This window comes from Humulus lupulus, chromosome 9 (genome assembly GCF_963169125.1).
Source record: "Humulus lupulus chromosome 9, drHumLupu1.1, whole genome shotgun sequence".
Lineage (NCBI taxonomy): Eukaryota > Viridiplantae > Streptophyta > Magnoliopsida > Rosales > Cannabaceae > Humulus > Humulus lupulus.
In genome coordinates, this window is record NC_084801.1 from 36,986,990 (window position 1) to 36,999,709 (window position 12,720).

The window sequence follows — 12,720 nt, forward strand, 5'->3', positions numbered from 1 at the left end:
TTTCTTTTTATTTCCTTTTCTTTTAACTACACGACCCACGAGTCGCGATGTAAAGACAATGATTTTTTGGTTTGCTGCACGGGCAGCTTTTACTTTCATTTTGAACAATTACATCCAAGCAGTTACTGCTTGCAGTGTAAAAGTATCGCTTGGATATTATAATATATTTGCATATTATAACATCTATTTGTTCGCATGACCGAACTTAGCATAACACTTTGGTTTAATTTAACAATATATCAAAATTTTGAAAAATACTCTAAGTGCCCTAGCATGCTTTCACTTATTTTTCTCATGTGTTTACATACCTTTTAACGATGTGCTTTGCTTACTTTTACCTTGTATGCCCCTCAAGTGATCAGGGAGCTTTAGGTCCTCGATCACTTGCCTTGACTAGAACCTGCCCGAACGTTACTACTCGTAGCAATGCGATTAGAATTATAATACAAAAAAACAACACATGTAATGAGCAAATACTTGTAATAAATACAATGGTTGGCAAGAAATGACTGGCTGAGCACAGTCCCTTTTATTCTCGTAGTAAATGGACTAAACATGTCTTTATGAGTGATCAATAAGATCTTACACAAAACTTGTAAAAAGTAAAATTTATACAAGCCAATTCTTTAAGAAGAATTGTTCATTGATAATACTTGCGCAGGTGTTCTCCATTCCAATATCGAGGAACGAGATCTCCGTTTAAGCGTGCAAGTTTATAAGTGCCTGGGTGAAGGACTTCATCAATCTGGTAAGGCCCTTCCCAATTTGGCCTGAGTACTCCAGCAGCTTGGTCGCGGGTGTTAAGAAAAACTCTTCGGAGCACAAGGTCTCCAACATTGAATTTTCTTTCTCGAACTTTGGAGTTGAAATACCGGGCGACCTTCTGCTGGTATGCAGCTACTCGGAGCTGGGCTTGTTCACGCCTTTCATCAATGGAGTCCAAGGATTCCATCAGTAGCTGGCTGTTAGAATACTGTTCGTATGTTATTCTGCGGTGAGAGGGTGGATCCAACTCAACAGGCAACATGGCCTCATACCCGTATGCCAAGGAAAACGGGGTATGACTTGTTGCTGTTCGATGGGAAGTTCTATAAGACCAGAGGACTTCAGGCAACTGTTCTGGCCATGCCTCTTTAGCTTCTTCAAGTCTTTTCTTCAGTGTATCCTTCAGCGTTTTGTTAACTGCCTCGACTTGCCCGTTTGCCTGGGGGATGAGCGAATGAAGAAAAACTTTTGATAATGTCGTGACATTTGCAGAAATCTGTGAATATATCACTGTCGAACTGGGTGCCGTTGTCCGAGACTATCTTCTTTGGCAATCCATAGCGACAGATGATGTTTTTGACTACGAAGTCAAGCACTTTCTTCATCGTTATGGTCGCGAGTGGCTTGGCTTCGGCCCATTTGGTGAAGTAGTCGACGGCAACCACTGCGTACTTTACATCACCTTTCCCCGTAGGCAAAGATCTGATTAGATCTATTCCCCAAACCGCAAAGGGCCATGGACTATGCATCTGCTTTAACTCATTGGGAACTGCTCGTAGGATCTTAGAAAACCTTTGACACTTGTCACATTTTCGCACGAACTCCATGGAGTCTTCATTCATTGTTGGCCAGAAATATCCCTGCCTTAGGATCTTTTTCGACAGGCTTTGCCCCCGAGTGTGGTCTCCGCAAAAGCCTTTGTGTACCTCCTTCATTAACTCTTTGGCTTTCTCCTTTGTAATACATCTTAGGAGTGGCAGTGAGTATCCCCTTCGGTACAGGATTCCATCGACCAGGTTATACCTAGCAGCTTGTCGCTGAAGGGTCCTAGCCTTGTTTCTGTCCGCTGGTAGCACGCCGCTTGATAGATACTCTACATATGGCGCCATCCATGTATCCGTCATCTGGATGACTAAAGTGGTTTCTGCTGCTTGGATGCTGGGTGCGAATAGTCGCTCGACTGGCACTATGTTCAGAGTATCAGCATCTTTTGTACTTGCCAATTTTGCCAAAGCGTCTGCATTGGAATTTTGATCACGAGGCACTTGCTGGAGAGTGTATCTGCCGAACTGGGCTAACAGATCCTTTGATTTGTTCAGATAGGCGACCATCTTTAATCCTCGCGCTTGATACTCTCCCAAGATTTGATTCACGACTAGCTGAGAATCACTATAAATGTCAAGCGCTTTTATGTTCATGTTCATGTCCTTGGCTAACCGCAGTCCAGCGAGCAGTGCTTCATATTCAGCCTCATTGTTAGAGGCAGTGAAGTCAAATCTTATTGCATAGTGAAATCGATGCCCTTCCAGCGTTATCAATATCACTCCCGCTCCTGCGTGGGATTCGTTAAATGATCCGTCGGTGAACAATTTCCACGAGGGTGCTTGGATTTGACATTCAGGCTCGCTAGGCTCCTCGATCTGCTCGCCACTCGCGGGCTCTGTAAACTCGGTGATGAAGTCAGCTAAGGCTTGTCCCTTTATCGCTGCTCGCGGTAGGTAAGATATGTTGAACTGCCCGAGTTCGACTGCCCACTTTAGTAATCTTCCGGCAGCCTCTGGCTTTTGCAGAACTTGCTGAAGAGGCTAGTCGGTCAATACCGTAATCGGATGGGATTGGAAGTAAGGCTGCAGCTTCCTAGAGGCCAATACTAAGTAGTAGGCTAACCTTTCAATGGGGGGATATCTCAATTCTGCTCCAATCAGCCTTTTGCTTACGTAATAGACAGCCTTCTGCACACCTTCTTCTTCTCTCACCAGAACAGTACTAGCAGCGTAATCCGTGATTGCTAGGTAGATGAACAAAGTCTCTTTATCGACCGGCTTCGACAGAATGGGTGGCTGTGCCATATGTGCTTTTAGTGCTTGAAAGGCCTGTTCGCACTCATTTGTCCATTCAAATTTCTTGTTGCCTCTGAGTAGATTGAAAAATGGGACGCACTTGTCCATGGATTTTGAAATAAATCTACTAAGAGCGGCAATTCTCCCAGTTAGACTTTGGACATCCTTAATCTTTACTAGCGACTTCATCTCGATCAGGGCTTTTATCTTCTCGGGATTAGCTTCAATTCCTCTTGAGTTAACTATGAATCCTAAGAACTTCCCTGATCCAACTCCGAAGGAACATTTAAGGGGATTCAACTTCATCCTATATTTATTAGGGACGTTGAAGCATTCCTACAAATCCCTTACATGTCCTTCTGCCTTCTTCGACTTAACTAGCATGTCGTCGACGTAAACCTCCATGTTCGCCCCGAGCAGCTCCTTAAACATGTGGTTGACAAGTCTCTGGTAAGTCGCACCAGCGTTTTTCAAACCAAAGGGCATCACCTTGTAACAGTAGAGCCCTGTATCGGTTCGAAAGCTAGTGTGATCCCCATCAGGGGGATGCATACTAATCTGATTATACCCAGATTATGCATCCATGAATGAGAGGATCTCGTGTCCTGCAGTGGCATCGACCAGCTGGTCGATCCTCAGGAGTGGGAAATAGTCTTTGGGGTAGGCTTTATTGAGGTCTATAAAATCCATGCACGTACACCACTTTCCATTTGGCTTGGGCACGAGTACAGGATTGGAGACCCACGATGGATAAAACGCCACCCTGATGAACCCATTCTCCTTTAGCTTCTCGACTTCTTCCTTCAAAGCTTTCGATCGGTCTTTGTCGAGTAGCCTTCTTTTCTGCCGCGCAGGTGGAAATCTTTTGTCAATGTTCAGGACATGACTGATGACTACAGGATCTATCCCAACCATGTCTTTATGCGACCAGGCAAAGATGTCTTGGTTCCTCTTTGAGAACTCCACCAATGCTTGTTTTGTTGTTGTCTCTAAGTTTTTACCGACTTTCACAACTCTGGTCGGATTTCCCTCATCGAGTTGGACTTCTTCAAGGTCCTTGATGGGGCCTACTTCTTCTTCGAAATCCCCAAACCGAGGATCTAAGTCTCTATCCTCACTTTGGGCAACGCCCTATTTGGGGAGATTATCACCTGAGCGGGCTTGAACATCAGATGCCATTTGCAACTCTTTTCCGGCGGCATCTCTTGATAAACCCTTTTTTGCCTTGGTGATCGAGGCGTTGTAGCATTCTCTCGCCTCCTGCTGGTTTCCCAGCACGCATCCTACTCCTGCTATGTTGGGAATTTCATGGTGAGGTGCCATACAGAAGTGACGGCTCGAAGGTCAACCAGAATTGGTCTCCCTATCACGGCATTATACGCTGAAGGACAATCAACTACTATAAAAGTAGTGAGTAATGTCCTGTTAGCAGGCGCAGTACCTGCTATGACTGGGAGTCTAATCGACCCTACTAGGGCGAGTCCTTCTCCGGAAAAACCATAAATAGTTTGGTTGCATGGCTCTAGGTCCTTGATGTACAATTTCATCCTTTCCAGCAAGGACTTATATAGGATGTTGACCGAACTTCCTGTATCGACCAACACCCTCTTCACCATCATATTTGCGATTTGGACATCCACGACCAGCGGATCGGAGTGTGGGAATCGCACATGCTGGGCGTCTTCGTCAGAGAAGGTGATCGATTCCTCCTTTGTTTGAGCCTTTTTGGGTGCACGATCCTCGACACTCATCATCTCGATGTCCTGTTCGTGGCGTAGGGTTCGAGCGTATCGTTCCCTCGCTTTTCCACTATCTCCTGCAAGATGCAGGCCTCCGCAGATGGTGAGTAGGGTACCCACCATGGGAGCTGGCTGTAAAGGTGGCAAGCACTGGCGTGCAGGCGCCGACTCGTTGCCACCTTGAGCCTCTCACCGAGAACCTCTCGCGGCTCATACATATCGTCTTAAGTGTCCCTGTCTTCTCAAGAACTCGATCTCGTCCTTTAGCTGGTTACACTCATTGGTGTCGTGCCCGTAGTCGTTAGGATAACGACAGAACTCTGTCGAATCTCTCTTGGAGATATCTTTTCTTATAGGCGTGGGTCGTCTATAGGGAACGCTTGAGCTGGTCGCTTGAAAAACCTCGGCTCGAATTTCGACAAGGGCGGTGTAATTGGTGAATTTTGGTTCATACCGATTATTTTTGGGGAGCTTACTCTCAGAGGGCGAGGGTTCGCCATTCGCCCATTTTCCATCATTTTTACCGCTGCCATTCCCGTTGCCTTTGCCATTGCCATTGGGCTTAGACCCGTTGGCGGCTTTGGCAAGTTCTTCCTTGGATCCCTTGTCTTTTGCAGGCGATTTGCCTTCGTTGGCAATCGCGTCCTCGAGCTTGATGTACCGATCAGTTCGGTCTAAAAACTCCTGGGTAGTGTTAACCCCATGCTTCCTGAGGCTACTCCAGAGAGGAGAATGGCGCCTAACCCCAGCGGTTAGGGTCATCATCTTACCTTCATCGCCCACAATCTTGGCTCCTGTTGCGGCTCGCATGAAGCGCTGAACATACTCCTCCAAAGGCTCCCCTTCTTTCTGGCGTATCTCGACCAGTTGGTTCGCTTCGGTGGGGTGCACTCGACCCGCATAGAACTGTCCGTAAAACTCCTTCACGAACATTTCCCAGGATACTATACTTGCAAGAGGGAACTTAAAGAATCACTCCTGAGCGGCATCAGAAAGGGTCGCTGGGAAGATCCTGCAGCGAGCGTCTTCAGAGACTTTTTGAATGTCCATTTGTATCTCAAATTTGTTTACATGAGATACCGGGTCTCCATACCTGTCAAAGTTTGGCAGAGTCGGCATCTTAAACTTGCTGGGGGTTTCTGCCACATCAATCCTTTGTATGAAAGGGGTGCCTCTCCTCCGATCGTACTCGATATGCGATGTCCGCCCCCCGACCAGCTGCTGTACAGCTTGGTTCAGGGCATCGATTTGAGCCTGAACAGCTTTAAGAATTGTTGGGGCCTCTGGTGCTGGGGGGATGTATTCATCGTGCCTTTCTTGGCGGTCGTTGAGTGCATCCCTCAGGTCATCGTCTCTTTGCCGCTGCTCGCTGGCTCCGAGCCGGCTAAAGACATTGTTTTGTCTGGGCTGCCCCCCAGCATTATGTCCTGCTTGTCGGTCTTCTCTAGGTGGGGGGATTCTGCCTCCACCTCTCTCCTCGTTTCTCCGACCAGCGTTCTCTCTGCCTGAGTCGGCCTCATTGTAGCCGTGGCCATCTCTGAACCTTGACTGGCTATGGTGGGACCGACTGTTTCCTTTGTTGCCTCCTTGGGCTAGAACTTCTCGAGCGTTAGGGGGAGGCCTGCGCTGGTCGGTGGGTCCCCGTGCATTGTCATGCCGTGGAGGGCCCCTGACCGCAGAGCCTGTCTCCGAGTTCCTTCTGTTGGCAGAAGGACGCTTCCCCCTGCTTGGTGGGTGCGGCTCTTCACCCCCTGGGCATCTAGGGCTGCGGGGCTGTTGCCCGGCTCTATTCTGCCTTGGGCGTGGGGGATTGCCTCGACCAGCCTGGGACGGAGGCTGCATCTCAAGGTCCCTAGGTGGGATATGATCCTGAGGCATCGGTGGCTGCTCCGGCCTTTAAGGGCTTGTTGGCTGGAGCGGAGGGCTAGGATTGGGACCTCTTTGAGGTGGCCCACTTGGGGGTTGATCAGGCTGCGAGGCAGGTGTAGCTTGATTCCTAGCCAACTGGAGGGCTGCTTCAAGGGCTGCCATGGCGTCCCTCTGACGACGGTCCATCTCCGCCTGTCTCTTGCTCAGCTCGTGGTGCTGGCGCTCTATCTCCCTCTGCTGTGACGCCATTATCTCGGCGGCACTCTCTTGATTGGCCCTCAGAGCGGCCAACTCATCTTGCAAAATTACATAAATGATTAATTCACAAAATCAATAAATGATTTTATTGTCTTATTTAGCATGAATTTTTCTGCCAAGTGTATATATGGAATTATTGTATTTATTTTCCTACATATGAATAATTATGCTAATTTGTATGATCATTTTGTTATTATTCATGCAAAATTTATTTTTAGTATAATTATATGTATGACTTTATGATTTTAAACACGTTATATATTCCATTATTGTGCTAGATATATTTAGATTATATTCAAATATTAAGATATGTTGAATAATATCTAGCACATTGATATTCATAAAATATTTAGGGTGAATAAAATTATGAATAATACATAAACAATTTTGTGGTTGACATAAGAACGCACAAAACTGAGACAAGTGCTCAATCTATAACGATTTTTAATGATCTTCGGACAACCACACTAGGAGCAATACTCTCTGTGATTGCCTATTATGTTATAACGAAATTGTTCTTAGGTCTTCATAGAGCCTAAAACATAATGTCTAATGAACCATATAATTTAAAATAATTAGGGAGTAGCCACAACATCTTTAATTATATAAAATTATATATTAATTTGAAAGGATGACATAATAGATATAAATTGTGATTAATTATATAGATATAATAATTTTACCCCACAGGAATTTTATTATATTTATATAATTAATTAGGATAATATATTAAAATAATTTTCTTAATTTACCCACAGGAGTTATGATAATTAATTTAATAGTTTTATCATAAAGTACAATAAAGATAGAAGTATCAAACCTTAATTTATCCCAAATAATTCGTTTGAATAATCGATCATCATATACATTCAATTTTATTAAATTAAAAATTTAGCCCACATGCAATTTTTGTTTGATAAAATTTCACCCTTCAGCATGTTATACATTAGTAAAACATGACTTCATTAAGCATCAATCTTTAAAAACCTAAGTTTGTAATCCTATTCTTGCAACTTCTTCATCTTCCTCTAGTTTCGCTGAAATCCTTACCGAAATTCTTGAGCTTAGGGGTGACAATTTCAAAATCTGGAAGGAACGAGTTCTTCTTCATTTAGGTTGCACCGACATGGACTACGCAATAAGGAAGAATGAACCTGCTGCAATCACTACGACTAGCATTGATGCTGAGATCGCACTATATGAAAAATGGGAGCCATCCAATCGCCTCAACATCATGTTCATTATGTCCAAGATCCCTATGGGAATGCATGGATCGGTGGAGCAACCTGAGAAAGTTAAAGATTTGATCAAACTGATCGATGAGCAGTTCGACACTTCAGACAAACCACTTTACAACAACCTCATCCATTAGTTCTCATCCATAAAACTCACTGGTGTCAAAGGAGTTAGAGAACATATCTCAAAGATGAGGGACATTTCTGTTCAACTGAAGAAGCTCGATGTAGTTATTCCTGAAACCTTCCTAGTTCACTACATCCTTAACAATCTTCCACCTCAATACGAGCCTTTCAAAATTTCCTACAACACACATAAGGACAAATGGATTATCAATGAACTGATAACCATGTGGGCTCAAGAAGAAGCAAGGCTCCTACAGGAACAGGGTGAAAATACTCACATGGCCACCCAAGGAAAGAAACGCCAACCATCCAAGAAGGACAAGGGGAAAAATAAAGTGCCTCCCCAAGGCGAAATAAAGAAGGATTCCATCAAGTGTTTTTTCTGCAAAAAGAAGGGACATGCGAAAAAGGAATGTGCCAAGTTCAAGAAATGGATGGACGACAAAGGTAATCCAATTTCATTCGTATGTTATGAATCTAATATGGCTAATGTTAATATTAACACATGGTAGATTGATTTTGGATCAACAATTCACATTTCAAATTCCTTGCAGGGTTTACAAAACCTAAGGAAGTCAGTGGCAAGTGAGCAAAACATCTTATCCGGAAACAAGATGGGCTCACATGTGGAGGCTATTGGAACGTGCCATTTAGTTTTAAGTAGCAGTTTTATTTTAAAATTAGAAAAGACCTTTTATGTACCAAGTTTCTCTAGAAACTTGATTTCAGTTTCACAACTAGTACCTTTTGGTTTTTCCTTTACATTTTCAGAAAAATATTTTAATTTATATAATAAATCTGAATTTGTTGGAAATTGTATTTTGTCTGATGGTCTTTACTGCCTTAATTTACAAAACAATACTGCTTATAATACTGTGCACATTCACGTTGACAATAAAAGATGTGTTATGAATGAGAATTCCTCTACATTATGGCACCAGAGATTGGGACATATCTCCATTGATAGAATTAACAGATTAGTGAAAGATGGGGTACTCAATACCTTAGATTTTACTGATTTTGATACTTTGTGTGGATTGCATTAAGGGAAAGCATACCTCCAAGTCTAAGAAAAGTGGTATCCATAGGAGTCCCGACCTATTAGAAATCATACATACTGATATATGTAGTCCAGACATGGACTCATATGGTCAGAAATACTTCATCACTTTCATAGATGATTACTCACGCTACATGTATATCTACTTACTTCATAACAAAAGAGAAGCAATAGATGTCTTCAAGATATTTAAAGATAAAGTAGAGAAACAATGCAACAAGCAAATTAAGATAGTGAGATCAGATAGAGGTGGAGAATATTATGGTAGATACATTGAAGATGGACAAGCACCTGACCCTTTTGCAAAGTTTCTTCAAGAAAATGGGATTGTTGCCCAATATACCATGCTCGATACACCCGAGCAAAATGGTGTTGCAAAAAGGAGAAACCAAACATTGATGGACATGGTGCGGAGTATGCTTAGCAGCAACCCTAAACTTCCTAAATCCTTGTGGACTGAAGCTCTAAAGACATCCGTGTACATATTAAACCGAGTTCCAACCAAGGCAGTCTCAAAAAATCCTTTTGAATTATGGAAAGGTTGGAAACCGAGTTTGCAACATGTACACATTGGGGATGCCCATCTGAAGTTAGGGTATACAATCCACAAGAAAATAAATTGGACCCAAGGACCATAAGTGGATACTTTATTAGATACGCTGAAAGGTCTAAATGTTACAAGTTTTATTGTCCATCTCATAGCACTAGGATTGTGGAATCAAGGAATGAAAAATTTCTTGAAAATGCCTTGATTAGTGGGAGTGATCAATCCAAGGACTTAGGTTCTGAGAAAGATTCAAAACCCTCCACCTCAAGAGCAAGATTGATTGTGGTTGATAACACCCCTGAAGTCCAAATGGATGTTGAACCACCACAACCAATTATTGAAGATCCACAAGTCAATGATGAAGTTCAAATGGATCAAGTTATTCAAGAGTTGCCTATAATTGTTGAACAACAAGCTGAACCACCCGCTCCCCAAGAGCCTGCTGGTGTAGCCTTAAGAAGATCCACTAGGACAATAAAATCAGCGATACTTAGTGATTACGTTGTGTATTTGCAAGAATCTGACTACAATATTAGAGCAGAAAGTGATCTAGAAACGTTTTCACAAGCTATGAATAACAAAGGATCGGAACTGTAGTACAATGCCATGAATGAAGAAATGAATTCTATGAAGAGCAACGGAGTCTGGGATCTTGTTGAGTTGCCTAATGGGGCGAGGGTTATTGGGTGTAAATGGGTCTTAAAAACAAAGAAAGACTCATTAGGCAACATTGAGAGATACAAAGCGAGACTCGTTGCTAAGGGATTCGCACAAAAAGAAGGAATTAACTACACAGAGACCTTTTCTCCGATATCTAAGAAAGATTCCCTCAGAGTTATCCTGGCATTAGTTGCTCATTTCGATTTAGAGCTGCAACAGATGAATGTGAAAATTGCCTTCCTAAATGGTGACCTAGAGGAGGAGGTCTACATGAAACAACCAGAAGGATTCTCCTCTAGTGATGGTGAGCATTTGGTGTGCAAGCTTAAGAAGTCCATCTATGGTTTAAAACAAGCGTCCCGCCAATGGTATTTAAAATTCCATGATGTCATCTCTTCTTTTGGATTTGAAGAGAATGTCATGGATCGATGTATATACCAGAAGGTCAGTGGGAGTAAGATTTGTTTTCTTATTTTATATGTGGACGATATTCTGTTAGGAACGAGTTTCCTAATACGCAGCGGGATGGTGGTGGGGTTGGCCTAGTGTACAACAAAATTTTTGTAACATATTTAAACTACCTTTAAATATACGGATCCATTAATATACATACATTAATCATAAGCAAGTTAGGAATAGAAATCATACCTCTTGAAGCCTATCAAGTGTCCTTGCTATCTTTTCGTAATAAGAACGATCTTCCTATCCAAGCTGCTCCCAGGTACTCACACCAAGATCTTCCACAATGTTCTCTACACCTTAAGAAGTGTGTGGGCACTTAGAGAATAAATGACAGTTTATTTGTGATTCTACTTTATGTACTCAACACATGAGATCAAGAGAATAGGCTTGAGAATTGGTTTTTTATCTTTTCAGGGAGAGAAAAGTATCGTTCTATTTTTCACAGAGCGAATGATTGAGTTGTCTGAGTTATTTGTATATTTTAAGATTAGTCATACTTAAAAGAAAATATTCAAATTTAAAAAATAAATATGTAACCAACTTACAATTTATCTTTTAATAAATTCATTATCTTATAAATGAAAATATCCAAAAACTGATTTTTTGAATTATTCATTAATTATATAAATAAAATTGAAAAATATGTCCCTCAAATATGCAATACACGCCACACACAGTCCATCTGGTCGTGTACCACCCTAATTTCTAGGGATATTTAATTCTTCTATTTTTATTTAATTATTTATTCAAACTACTTTGTCAGATAAAAATCTATCAACCTGATAACTAATTCAAAATTGAATTCAAATTTAAATTAAATATCTTTTTAACTAATTATCAGATATAATTAATTATTTGAATAAATATCAATCTTTTAAATTCAAATCCAATTTGAACTTATGAGATTATTATCTCTCACTCAAATAAAGATATTTAATTAATTCTACCAATTAATTAAATCCAATATAATTTTGAAAATAAATATTTAATTTATTATAATTTCAAAAATTATAATTAATTAATTATTTAATTAAAATTTGAAATTAATTTAATTATTTAAAATAATTTTGAAAATTATATAATAATTAAATATTAATTAATTTTGTTAATTACAACTAATTTATAATTAATTAAGTAATCACTATTATCATATAATTGCATATTTGGCTCGAACAACACATTTCTTCTTAAATATGTCTTTCAACTATTTTTCCCTTCATATCAACTTTTGCCTTGAATAGTGTTGATAGAGCCGCTGTGGGGACCTATGGACCTATAATTTCAAGCTTCAATAAATTTGAGATTATTAATTAAACTCTTTAATTAAAAAATCTTAATTTATTGATCTCATGATTATTCCACTATAAATATGAGACTGCACTCTTTTAATTATAGACATTTTATTTACTGAGTACTTTATAATTATAAAGCGTCCATTGATATAATCACTGCATACAAATTGACCCTCTAATAATGGTTCATAATTAATCGGGAATAAAATTACTGTTTTACCCTTTTAATTATCTTTTGTTTCCTTAAGTACCATTGACTTTACTAGTGAATGTTAATTCATAACTAAATTATGAATTTGAGCTCAATAACCTTTCAATCCCAAAAGTCAACCCTTAAGAGAACCATTATTAATCTCTTGCAAGAAGGCATAGATTTCATATCTGTATATTATGTCCCCAGCCAGTTACATTAATGAGTTCCCAAAACAAAAGTTTCTAGCCTGATCATTCTGACAAACCCTAACGAGTGAATCAAAGAACTCATATAACATAAACATGAGTTCATAGTAACTTTAAGATTAAGATCTATTTGTATATGATCATCAGTTGATATATTTAATTGATACTTCGAAACGGTATTTAACTAAGTATTAATAAACATATCTGGTCCAGTTCTATATATTCTCTAATATATAAAGTACCTCCAC